The sequence below is a fragment of the Eleutherodactylus coqui genome, chromosome 6 (assembly GCF_035609145.1).
Source record: "Eleutherodactylus coqui strain aEleCoq1 chromosome 6, aEleCoq1.hap1, whole genome shotgun sequence".
Taxonomy (NCBI): domain Eukaryota; kingdom Metazoa; phylum Chordata; class Amphibia; order Anura; family Eleutherodactylidae; genus Eleutherodactylus; species Eleutherodactylus coqui.
The window spans coordinates 26,605,387-26,619,156 of NC_089842.1; the positions used below are offsets into that span (position 1 = coordinate 26,605,387).

Below are 13,770 nucleotides of genomic sequence, written 5' to 3' on the forward strand. Positions count from 1 at the left end.
GCTGGACAACCCCTTTAAGATTATTATGTCTATCTCCAAGATTGATACCCCAAGACATTTTGTGCCTTTCCTGACACTCATACAGTCATTAAAACCTTAGTTCCAATATGTATTTTATGGGTATCTGCTGACATGACCCTTAACGCTATATGAGAACCTGGCTAAAACAATAGATAAGTTCTTATAGGTGATCTAATATTCCAATCCTTCTCAGACTTCCAGATTACCCATTTATTGATATGCTTGTCTTTAATTCCTGATAGATTATAATGCCTCCTCCACCTCACTTAGAAGATAAATGATATGAAAAGTATATAATTTTATGAGTTGTGGCACCAAAAGTTCTATCAATCCATATGCAATCGAGTTGACGTCAAATATCACCTCAGACATTTGAGATTGGTAGATCAGGATCTACTGGAATGACCTTTGGGCATTGTACAATCCTTATACATACTGGGACAGGAGCATCAGACAGTATATATCTATCATTACAGACACAACGTGGCAGGCAGCCAAGAGTTGGAAATGGCTTTTGGTTTCTGGTAGAGCAGGTTTTTCTGAGTGAGGTGATACAAGAATCAAAATGCATGTTTGGAGGGCAAATAACATTACAACTTGAGGCAGGGACACAGAGATTGGAAGTTGCTGACTTGTAGACATAGCCATTTATACAGTAACATCCATAGAGATTAAGAAAGGGACAGATTTCTGTAGTTTTGTTGAGATTGTCACAATTGTTGTAGCATGAAGGCCTGATGCCGTAAACGTAGTATGGCTGTAGGCACAAAGCTATGGGGTCAAAGAATAGGAAATATGTTACTATGATATAAAGGAGGATAAAACATATACTCAGGAATGATATACATATTATAATACTATAGTACTACTAATAATATACATATAGTTATAATATACTTAGACTAGTGCCACTGATATTTCTACTAAATGCTATTTTTTGTCTACCTAATACAGTCACATTTTAGATTATGCAGGAAAATACTTAGCAGTCCTCTATTCTTAGTGTCTCAATGCTGGGGACAAATCTGGGTACATTGATGGGTTAACTTGGAAAACAATACACCAATTGACTCTTTGGTTTATGGGTCATCATGACCTTTACATAGGGGAATATAATTCTGCAAAGAAACTATAAGCAGTTGGATGTATTCTACATGTAGCTAATGCTATGACTGGTAGGTAGCATCAATAGCCTTATGATGTATTGCATAAAAACATGTATATGGTCATAAAAAAGCATAAAAGCATGCAGCATAAGCAGTTAAGTAGTGCAATTTGTATTTTTACATAACTTACGTCTTATAGGTAACGTCTCTGCCTCTGCCGCAGACGGATAAACTGTGAAAACAGTGTATCATCAGCATTAAATTAATGTACAGATACAAAATCTCTGTTTATGAATAGGGATGAGCGAGTATACTCGCTAAGGCACTACTTGCTCGAGTAATGTGCCTTAGCCGAGTATCTCCCTGCTCGTCCCTAAAGATTCGGGGGCCGCTGCAGCTGACAGGTGAGTTGCGGCGGGGAGCAGGGGAGAGCGGGCGGGAGAGAGGGAGAGAGAGATCTCCCCTCCGTTCCTCCCTGCTCTCCCCCGCAGCTCCCCACCCCGCGCCGGCCCCCGAATCTTTCGGGACGAGCGGGGAGATACTCGGCTAAGGCACATTACTCGAGCGAGTAGTGCCTTAGCGAGTATACTCGCTCATCCCTATTTATGAACTTTAAATAAAAGAGGAGCCATTTACCAAAAATCCCGAGCTGCAGAAGGAAAAGGTTTTTCCAAAAGGCCATGCTTGGTTAGTATCTGTAAAATCCACCTGTACTTAATTTAGAAATGAAGTATGCATTACATATAAATTAAAACATGGTTAAAAAAAGATTTGCTTCTAAACTTTCACATGAAAGATTAAAATAGAAAACTACAAAATAAAAAACTACATTAGATTAAAAATGCTGCGTAACGGGAGCTTAACTTTCTATGATGACTATGAAAGAGGTCATATAGACATATATATATATATATTTTAAACAACACTTAAAAATCTCTCCCCAAATCTCTCTGATTTCAGACTTGTTTCTCTGAAATATTATATATGCATATATATATATATATATATATATATATATATATATATATATATATATATGCATAGTTCTACTAAACAGCAGCCAAGGTGGAGACACATCAGGGACATTTACTATTGAGGTTGGGCCAGACTTTTGGTATAAGTTGCGTCTCGTTAATTTACTATTAATTTGCACCAAAAAGATGCCTCAGATGTGAAGCTTCGAACATTTTTCAAAAGTAGCTGGCAAAAAGGAAGCAGAGTCTGAGTGGCAGGAGGTTTTTACATAAATGTATCAATAAAGGCATTTAAAAAACTCTCAACATTTCTGAGGAAGCTCACTGCCGTAGAGGCATGAAGTTTATAAACAGTTAGAGCTGTATTTAGAGATGCAAGAATTGTATCAACATTACGTAACAAGCAGATACATTTGTGTTTGAGGCCGCCTGCAGACGAGCGGGTCGGATCCGGCAGCGAGAAGTCTCGCCGCGCGATCCGACCCGAGAGCCTGCAGGGACGAGCGCGTACTCACCCGCGCCTGGCGGCCCCGGCTCTTTGATGTGCCGGCTGCTGCGCAGCCGGCGCATGCGCAGACCGGAGCCGGCGGCCAGGTGAGTGCGTGCCCCGCACAAAATTAGAACATGCCGCGGTTTGTTTGCCGCGCGAGATTTCGCGCGGCCAAACCGCGGCCGTCTGCATAGGAGTGCGTATTGTAATGCACTCCTATGCAGACTTTCAGCGGCGGAAATCCCGCGGGAAATCCCGCGGCGGGATTTCCGCTCGTCTGCAGGCGGCCTGAGAGGAAAAAGAAAGCAGCCAGATAAATGGCATCAAAACCTGGTAATAAACGTCCCTGATTATAATTTTGCTTCTTAAATGTACAAAATAAATAAATTGCAGACTTTGCACTTACCTGTTGTGTTCTCTTCCAAATGTATTTGTTTGGCTCAATCTGTTGCCTATTTATAGTAACCAGGAGAACAAAAGGGGAAGGAGAAGAAGAAGTCACAATCAGTACAGCAAATAGGTTTAGTTTAGCTGCAGGGAGTTACGCCTCCCTGGCTGACTTTAAATTACGGCTTTAAAATCTATTTTTGCATCAAAAACATAGCGTGCATATATGAACTGAACTTGTTCTACATGTTTGGATGTCACGTTGTTGACGTGCAATCTGTGCCATCACTGTGTGCCGCATACAGTAATGACTAATATCACCACCAAAAAAAAAAACAGCAGTATATGGTTAAAACTTACCTGTGTAAATACATATATAGATCCAAATAAAACCCACACGCAGGGCACAAATGCATGCAGTGTGAATGAAAAATACTTTATTCAATAACACAAAGAGTTAAGGCCCATTTACACCAGCCGATGATTATTAAAAGATCGCTCAAATGACAGTTTGAGTGACAGCTTTGAGCGATCATTTTGCATAAACTATTAAGTAGCTACTTAGCTACTTAATAGCGATTAACTGTGCAAATGAAGACTTCACTGAATGCAGTTAACAGCCTGAGGGCTCTTATCTGCGCTCAGATCCTTTGTTCCCCACGGGGAAACAAAGCTATTAGCACTGATCAAGGAGAACTGCTTATAAGAGTGAAGGACGATTTTTAGGTTGGACTGCATTTAACAATCAGCTAGCAGTGCTCAAAAAGCGCACGATGGGCGCGCATTTAGACCCGCCGATGATTGCTAAAACGATCGCCGATTAGCGTTTTGGGTTTTTTTAGCGATCATCGGCTGGTGTAAATGGGCCTTTAAAACTACATATGAAAATTTGGAATAAAGAATGTAATGTTCATAAAGTAGGTATGTCTAACGGTTGGTTACCAATATATATATATATATATATATATATATATATATATATATATATATATATATATATATATATATATATTGTAGTGGATATACACAATATCTATACTTCAGTACAGTGGACATACACTTTCATATACCTGTAGCGGACATTCTCCCTCATATATCCTTTGCCTACTAACCTTCTATACATTCTTTATCTTCTATATACCTATGACAGTATTTTTCCATCCCTTGTTTACTTGCACATATATATCTTTTTATATCTTTATATATCCACTTCCTCATACAAGAATATACAGTGAAACTCTCTGTTTCCCAATATCTAGCAGACTTTAGCAGAAGCAAGCCAGACACACGAAACTGCAGTCTTAACAAACGCACTAATCAGCATAAGCAGTTTACGGCAAATTCATGCAAATAATTCAAGTCATAACCTCCAATCATACCGGACCATCCACACGTGGTACCTAAGACAACTCGCTCATCCCATCTTCTCCCTCCTGACTGATACCATGTGACGGGCAATGCCAAGAACAACAGATGACCGGATGCAGGAAGGACCTTAGAGAACTTATCCAATTGTCTATCTATACGTTTTATCTATGCAATCTTTGGCCTGCCCATAAAAGGCAGATATGTTAAACTCTATAAAAGAGGCTATGTGCCCACAAAAAAAGCAGAAATTAGGACGTTTTCATATGCTGAACTTGTGTCAGTGGGATTGCTTCAGGCTGTGCACACAGCTTCATAACATTAATTTGGAAGGATGCAAACATTCCTATTGATCATGCCGTGGACCCCCAAAGGTCATCCACGACAATATGAATAGAAAGGCAAATAACATATAAACCCAGTGCAAATAAGCACCGCCACCACATTCAGCCAACACAGAAACCATACCACAGCCCTGACATACATTTCACATATTGGTTCTTCCAGTATGGTTTCTGTGTTGGCTAAATGTGGTGACTTTGCTTGTTTGCACTGCATTTATATGTTATTTCAGGTAACCAACTCAAGGTTGACTCAGCCTTCCATCCTTCCAAGGTCGGTAAAATAAGTACCCAACTTGCTGGGGGTAAAGATGACTGGGGAAGGCAATGTCCAACCACCCTGCAAAAACAGTCTGCCAAGAAAACGTCACGATGTGATGTCACCCTAATAGTCGTTCACAACTCGGTGTTTGCACCAGGGGACCTTATCTTTTACCTATATGTTATTTACCTGTCTATTCATTGATTATGATATATAACTGATATATATGTTTTGATAACCAGCCTTCACTTATATTATGGACATTGCATTCTTTATTCCAACTTTTTGTATATAGCTTTAACTCTTTGTGTTATTGAATAAAGAATTTTGCTTTTACAAAAAGAACTTTTTTGCTCTGTGTGGCTTTTTTTTAGTGCATTATGTACGATTAATCTGTCAGTTTTTAGTCCAGTAATTGTCCTCCTTATGATTCCATGTCATTGTTTAATACAGTAAAAATAAACTCATATATACGTTTTTGGAACACGGGTGCCAATGGTTGGATGACCGGAGGTTGGTATTTATTGGACATATATATATTTTTTTTGTAAATCTCGATTCGCACAACTCGGCATATGATAAGGGAGAATACATCTGTAATCTATTTTACAAATTAATGATACATCTGAAAATGACACTTGGTGAACAATAAATCCATAAATGAATGTACTGTATATATGAAGTATATTAATAAAAGAAAACACCACCCTAAAATATCAAAAATGTCTAAAAACAAATTGTGAACATGTATCTTTGTGCACACATATATGTACTGCTGTATACACACACGTGATTGACATATTATTCATTATAATGCACTGTCTATCCTGTCACACATATTGACACAAACACACGCATACATGTAAGATACATAAATAACGCATAACTCACCCTGTGACAAATGTACATGCAATACCCTAACAATACATAGAGTATAAAATGCACATACACATAGTACATGGGAGGCATAATCTTTTGTAATGCACTTTGCCACACTTACAGGACATACAATAATATATATAGAAGGTTTCCTGTCCACGAATACTTTAAAGATAGCAATAATATACAATGGCTGTCTCAGTGCAGAGGGATCAGCCCTATTCTCATTTGCACAAAGAAAGACTAGAAGCAATGGGATAGAGCTAAAAGGAAGGGAACACAAGTTAGATATTAGACAGTGAGGCATCGGTCAGACGGGCGTTTTTTCGCGCGATTTGCGCATGCGATTCGTGCATATATAGACCCAATGCTTCGCAATGGGATTGGTCACATGTCCGCTTTTTATACGGATGTGCGATAAATTATAGGACACAACGATTCGCAGAAAGCGCCTATCTGCGTTCTGCGATTCCTTGTGTTCTATATATGCGCTCAATGGGGCCAGCGGCAGCAGCGCCGACCCCATTGAGAACATATACTATAAAGATCGTTCTCCTCTGCCACAGCTGTAACAGCTGTGGCAGAGAAGAACGATGTTCGCCCATTGAATTCAATGGAGCCGGCAATACAGCCGGCTCAATTGAAAGCAATGGGCTGCCGGCGAGCACGGGATGAATTTTCGGGAAGGGCTTAAAAATATAAGCCCTTCCCTGAAAACCATCCTAAAATGTGTAAAAATAAAAAAAAAAAAAAAAAAATATACTAACCTTTTCCCTGCAGACGGAGTTCAGCCGCGTCCGGCCGGCAGTTCTCCTGAACTGCTCTGTGTAGTATTCAGCAGGCGGAGATTTAAAATCCCCGCCTTCTGAATGGGCTGCCTCTGATTGGTCACAGCCCTCACCAATCAGAGGCAGCTCTCACTCACCCATTCATGAATTCATGAATGGGTGAGTGCTGCCTCTGATTGGCTGAACGCAGGGACCAATCAGAGGCAGCTCTCAGCTATTAAATGACAGTTGAGAGCTGCCTCTGCTGAATACTACACAGAGCAGTTCAGGAGAACTGCCGGCCGTGGCTGAACTCTGTCTGCAGGGAAAAGGTGAGTATATATATATATATATATATATATATATATATATATATATATATATATATATATATATTTTATTTATTTTTTTACACATTTTAGGATGGTTTTCAGGGAAGGGCTTATATTTTTAAAGCCCTTCCCGAAAATTCATCCCGCGCTCGCCGGCAGCCCATTGCTTTCAATGGAGCCGGCTGTATTGCTGGCTCCATTGAATTCAATGGGCGAACATCGTTCTCCTCTGCCACAGCTGTGGCAGAGGATAGTGGGCAGCGCTGGGCCGTTTCGCTGAAAACGCTGCTAGCTGCAGATTTTTCGGCGAATCGTCAGCCCCGGTCATGCGATTTGCGGATGCACATCCGTCATGCGATCCGCAAATCGCGCGAAAAAACGTCCGTGTGACCGAGGCCTGAGGGTCATCAATCAGTGAAACAAGTTAGCACAGAAGGTGGTGAGTTCTCCTTCAATGGAAGTCTCCAAACAGAGGCTGGACACATATCTGTCTGGGATGATTTAGTGAATTCTGCATTGAGCTGCTGGTTAGCCCAATTTCTCCCATCCTGTATGTGCTCTTTTCATTTTTCTTGCCCAGATGTAGGATTTTGCATTTCTCCTTGTTAATAAGTACCACTGTTCAAGATTTTCTAGATGTTTTTGAATCTTCTCCTTCTCTTCCCTAGTGTTAGCCATCCCTCTTAGCTTTGTGTTGTCAGCAAATTTAATCAGTTCCCCCTCTATTCCCTTCTCCAGATCACTTATAAAAATGTTTAACAACACTTGGCCTTGGACAGAGCCTTGTGGTACCCCACTTGATACGTTCTTTCACTTGGATGTGCAGCCATTTATGACCACACTTTGAGTACAATCACTCAGCCAGTTGTGAATCCATCTAACAGTTGCCTTGTCAATCCCATATTTGGTCATTGTTTCAATAAGTATAGTATGAGATACTTTGTCAAATGTTTTACTGAAGTCAATATATACTATATCCACTGCATTTCCCTGATCAACCCAGTCGGTGATTCTGTAATAGAAGGAAATTAGATTTGTCTGGGATAACATGTGCAAGTTCTGTGTTCATCCATCTTGGTCTCTTTAAATGTTTCCCATTCTTCCATCTTTTAGGGATTGTTAATGATTGTGCTTTAAGAATCTCATTTCGCAATATTTCCTAACCTTCTTAGACATTTCTGTCCTTAAAACATTCAGCCATTGGATTCTTTCTATCCTCTTTCTGATTCCATTAAAATCTGCCTTTCTAAAATCCACCCTTGAGGTCTGACTCTTCTCACATCTTCCTCCCCTTGTTATCCAAAATTCAAGGATAGCATGATCACCACCTCCTATGGTCCCAGCCACCCTTAATCATTAACCTCCCATGGTCCCAGCCACCCTTCCTCAACCATTTCCTCCCTGTTGGTAAGAATTAGGCCCAAGATAGCAGATCCCCTTGTTTTCTCTACCACCTTTTGGAAGATAAAGTTATCAGCAAGAGCGGATAAGAATTTGTTGAATCCATTACTTTTACCGAAGAGAGATTTCCAACAAATGTTTGGCAAGTTAAAATCTCCCATGATCACTATGTTGTGCTCTTTTGAGAGCTTGGCCATCTGATGTAGAAATAGTTCATCAATATCTTATGCTTGTCCAGGTGGCCTATAGTAAATGCCTACAATGGTGTCCTTTCTGTTGTTCTATCCTTGTATTCTTACCCAAACAGTTTCTATAGAACTCCCATGCTCTGAAGCCTAAATCTCTGTGGAGATGAATGTTTCCCTAACATACAACACAATACCTCCTCCCTTTTTTTTTGGTCTGTTTCTTATTAAAAAATTGTATCTTTCAAGCCTTGTATTCCAACCATGTGTATCATCCTACCCAGTTTCTGTGATGGCTATAACATCATCTTTCTCTTCCTGTGTCAGGAGCTCCAATTCCACTTGTTTGTTTCCCATGCTCTGTGCATTTGTGTAAAAACTAAAGATGAGCGAACACCAAAATGTTCGGGTTCGCGTTATTCGAAACGAACTTCCCGTGATGTTCGGGTGTTCGTTTCGAATAACGAACCCCATTGAAGTCAATGGGCGACCGGAACATTTTTGTATTTCGCCGATGCTCGCTAAGGTTTTCATGTGTGAAAATCTTGGCAATTCAAGAAAATGATGGGAACGACACAGCAAGTTCTCCTCTGCCACAGCTGTAACAGCTGTGGCAGAGAAGAACAATGTTAGCCCATTGAATTCAATGGAGCCGTCAATACAGCCGACTCCACTGAATGCAATGGGCTGCCGGCGATCGCGGGATGAATTGTCGGAAAGGGGTTAAATATATAAGCCCTTTCCTGCAATTCATCCAGAAATGTGTAAAAATAAAAAATATATATATACTCACCTGGTGCCGGCAGAAGGAGTTCAGCGCGGCAGGCTGCAGTTCTCCTGAACTGCTCTGAACAGCTGTGAGTAGTATTCAGCAGCCGGGGATTTAAAATCCCCGCCTGCTGAATAAGATGCCTCTGATTGGTCACAGCCTGACCAATCAGAGGCCAGCCCTCACTCACACCCATTCATGAATTCATGAATGGGTGAGTGAGGGCTGCCTCTGATTGGTCAGGCTGTGACCAATCAGAGGCATCTTATTCAGCAGGCGGGGATTTTAAATCCCCGGCTGCTGAATACTACTCACAGCTGTTCAGAGCAGTTCAGGAGAACTGCAGCCTGCCGCGCTGAACTCCTTCTGCCGGCACCAGGTGAGTATATATATATTTTTTATTTTTACACATTTCTGGATGAATTGCAGGAAAGGGCTTATATATTTAACCCCTTTCCGACAATTCATCCCGCGATCGCCGGCAGCCCATTGCATTCAGTGGAGTCGGCTGTATTGCCGGTTCCATTGAATTCAATGGGCAAACATCGTTCTTCTCTGTCACAGCTGTTACAGCTGTGGCAGAGAAGAAGGATTTGTCTTCTATATGTTCTCAATGGGGTTGGCGCTGCTGCCGCCGGCCCCATTGAGCGCATATAGAAAAGATTTCTCAGGGAAGAAAGTTAAAGTAACCCGAACATCCGAACATCGTGTGGTGTTCGTTACGAATAACGAACATCCCGAACACCCTAATATTCGCCCGAGCATCAAGCTCGGACGAGTACGTTCGCTCATCTCTAGTAAAAACATTTTAGTTTGTGATCGGTATCTCTTGCTCTTCTCTCCTTCAGATTTTTTTTTGTTGTTCTTTCTTTCCACTTCTTATAGCAAGGTTCTCTATTTTTTCTAGTCTTTCACTTACCTTCCCATTCTGTTCTAGTTTAAAGATCTCGATGAGCTAAGAATGGGAGAAATTGGTTGAGTCTGGAAGCAATTATGAAGAAGGTATTTGGGCTTATAATTTGACAGAATGGTGGGATCTTTCCCGGGCTTAGGTGTAGTTGGGATGAGGGCTCATATGAAATTGCAATGTATTTAGCGTTGCTGCAAGATATGGTTGTATAAGTTAACCAAGTAGGGTTTCAATATAGGGCAAATTTCTTATAATGAAGCCACCTGGCCAAGGGGCTATACCCCGTTTAAGACACAGGGGCGGTGCCTAAATTACTCCAAAGATTGCTGCAATTTGCACAACAATGTTGCTGCAATTATTGGTGTAAACTAAGCCAACTAAACTTAGACAGTTTTACACAGTCTTGACCTGTGAATGACACAGGACATAAAGTTATGTCCTGGCACATTCAGAGTGTGTATGAAGGAAGACTGTGGGGCGATCTCCCTACATACAACGCACACCGGCCGTTTCTAACAGCTGACATCTCCTGGCAACAGATCTGATAAGCAGTAGAGATGAGCGAGCACCAAAATGCTCGGGTGCTCGTTACTCGGAACGAAATTCCCGCGATGCTCGAGGGTTCGTTTCGAGTAACGAACCCCATTGAAGTCAATGGGCGACCGGAGCATTTTTGTATTTCGCCGATGCTCGCTAAGGTTTTCATGTGTGAAAATCTGGGCAATTCTACAAAGTGATGGGAACGACACAGTGACGGATAGGGCAGGCGAGGGGCTACATGGTGGGCTGCATCTCAAGTTCCCAGGTCCCACTATTAAGCCACAATACCGGCAAGAGTGGGCCCCCCCCTTCCCGCACTGTCAGCGTAAAGATCGTTCTCCTCTGCCATAGCTGTAACAGCTGTAGCAGAGAAGAACGATGTTTGCCCATTGAATTCAATGGCGCGGCAATACAGCCGCTCCATTGAAAGCAATGGGCTGCCGGCGTGCGCGGGGTGAATTGTCGGGAAGGGGTTAAATATATAACCCCTTCCCTGCAATTCATCCAGAAATGTGTAAAAATAAAAATATATACCGGAGTATAAGGCGACGGGGCGTATAGAACGACCCCCCAACTGTCACCTTATACGCCGGTAATACAGTGGAGCAAAGAATACAAAGCATTACTCACTTCTTCAGACGATCTGCGGCGCTCCTGCAGGCTGTCACTCCCTCCTGGTGTTTGCAGGCTCTTGCTCCCTCCTGGTTCCCGGCAGACTAATCCTTTCTCTACGAAAGGCTTGAAATCCCCGCCTGCAATACAGCCGCTCCATTGAATTCAATGGGCAAACATCATTCTTCTCTGTCACAGCTGTTACAGCTGTGGCAGAAAAGAAGGATTTGTCTTCTATATGTTCTCAATGGGGTCGGCGCTGCTGCCGCCGGCCCCATTGAGCGCATATAGAGAAGATTTATGGCCTTTAGAAGGACCGTTGGGGTTCTTGAAGCCTACAATACTCCTAACACTCTCCCTATAGCAGCTCCAACACGATAGCACTTTCCCTGAACTAATGTCAGAATGCATCCGTAGCGAGCCGCGGGAGGGGCAGATTTCAATACTCGGTTGACACCTAATCTCGCCAGCCACTCACTGCAGGGGGGTGGTATAGGGCTTGAACGTCGCAGGGGGAAGTTGTAATGCCTTCCCTGTCTTTCTATTGGCCAGAAAAGCGCGCTAACGTCTCAGAGATGAAAGTGAAAGTAACCCGAACACCGCGTGGTACTCGTTAAGAGTAACGAGCATCCCGAACACCCTAATATTCGCCCGAGCATCAAGCTCGGACGAGTACGTTCGCTCATCTCTAATAAGCAGCAATGCTCATTGGAGCTGTTAACCCTTTAAATACCAATTCTGACAGCGGCATTTAAATTCCCTAACGGATGTACAGGGGTCCCGTATGGACCCCTGCAATGAGATCGCAGAGAGCCGTGCCGGTGTCATGGCAGCTGGGGGCCTACCTGTGTGCTGAGGCATGGCTTGATGTCATGGTATGACGTAATGCTATGTAATTACATCATACTGCAGGAGCGATCAAATCATCGCAAGTTTTTGTTCCCTCTAAGGTCTAAAAAAAGTGAAAATTCAATTTTAAAAAGTTTTACTAATTATTAAAATAATGGTAATGAAAGTTTTTTGTTTTTTTTTAATCCTTTTTCCATATTTATAATAAATCTAATTAATAAAACAAAAATACATATTTTGTATTACTGCATCCGTAAAAGTCCAATCTATCACGGTGATGCATTACATACCCCGCATGGCGAAGGTCGTCAGAAAAAAAACCACCCTGCCTCCAAGAAAAAATGTAATAAAAAGTGATCAAAAAGTCATATGTACTCCATAATGTTACCAACAGAGACTACGGGACGTCCCACACAAAGTGAGATGTCGCACAATAATGTCGACGAAAAAATAAAAAAAATATAGCAGCAGAAAATAATTAAAAAAGCAAAATATCTTTGAAAAAACATAAAAGTAGTACAGCAAAAAAAAAAAAAACTATATAAATTTGATATCGTAGTATTCGTACTGACCCCTAGAATAAAGTCCTCCTGTCATTTGTGTTGCAGTGTGTACGCTGTAAAAAAAAGACGCACCCAAAGATGGTGGAATTTCTTTTTTTTCTCATATCACTTAACTAAGAAATTTTTAAAAGTTTTTCAGTACATTATATGTTAGATTGAAAAGCACCATTAAAAAAATACAATTCGTCCCGCAAAAAACAAAACAAGCCCTCAGGTAGCTACAACCATGGATAAATAAAAGAGTTATGATTTTTTAAAAGGGGGGAATAAAAAACGAAAATGGACTGTAGTAGGATGCAGGGGCGTAGGGGTGCAGGGGTAGCAGTCGCTACCGGGCCCTGAAGTTTTAGGGGGACTAAAAGCCCCTACGTCGTATAAGAAGACACCAATATTACAAATAGCAAATGGTAGGTAGGGGGCCTGTTACAGATTTTGCATCAGGGCCCAAGACCTTCAAGTTACGCCTCTGTTAGGATGGCTTCACACAGGTATATTTGGGTGCATGAAGTTCACATGGGCAATATGCAGAGAATGGAACCTGCTGATTTCAATGAGTTTTGTTCATATTTCTGTATTTTAACTGCTCTGCTTCTCTGCGCATTTCCGCACCAAAGTTCCCCATTATCAATGGAGGGGTGCGGAAATGTTTGCACAATAGGCAAGAAGATCCGTGATATGCTGCGTAATTCCATTGGAAAAAGAACATATCTGGAACATATTAGACGAATTAGCCATTTCAACCAATGTGTTTCTTTGCCGTGCACAAACGAACATGCCTTACAGGCAGAAAAAGTACAGTAAAATGTGCCAATATGTGCACAAAAAGCCTAGTTTAGTGCGCTGAAAAGTCGCGCTCAGGTGCGCACACGCTCTTGTGAAAGAGCCCTTAGTAAATAAGCCCCGTTGCGTCTTCTGCCTGTGTGTCAGTCTACACTGCAGTGCTGTTGTTCTATTCATGGACCTGGAGGATCAGGATGAGCAGGGCTATAAGTTCATTCTAAACACAGAGAAGACACA

At 41.7% G+C, this 13,770-nt stretch overlaps 1 long non-coding RNA gene across 1 annotated transcript; it reads right to left on the minus strand.

Annotated features, from left to right (window-relative positions):
• Nucleotides 1–216: 216 nt before the first annotated feature.
• On the minus strand, nucleotides 217–3,071 carry LOC136572021 (uncharacterized). Its single transcript, XR_010785740.1, has 4 exons — nucleotides 2,998–3,071; nucleotides 1,764–1,840; nucleotides 1,318–1,359; nucleotides 217–792 (listed from the first exon to the last, which is right to left on the minus strand). It is a non-coding gene; the product is annotated as an uncharacterized lncRNA (long non-coding RNA).
• Nucleotides 3,072–13,770: the final 10,699 nt, after the last annotated feature.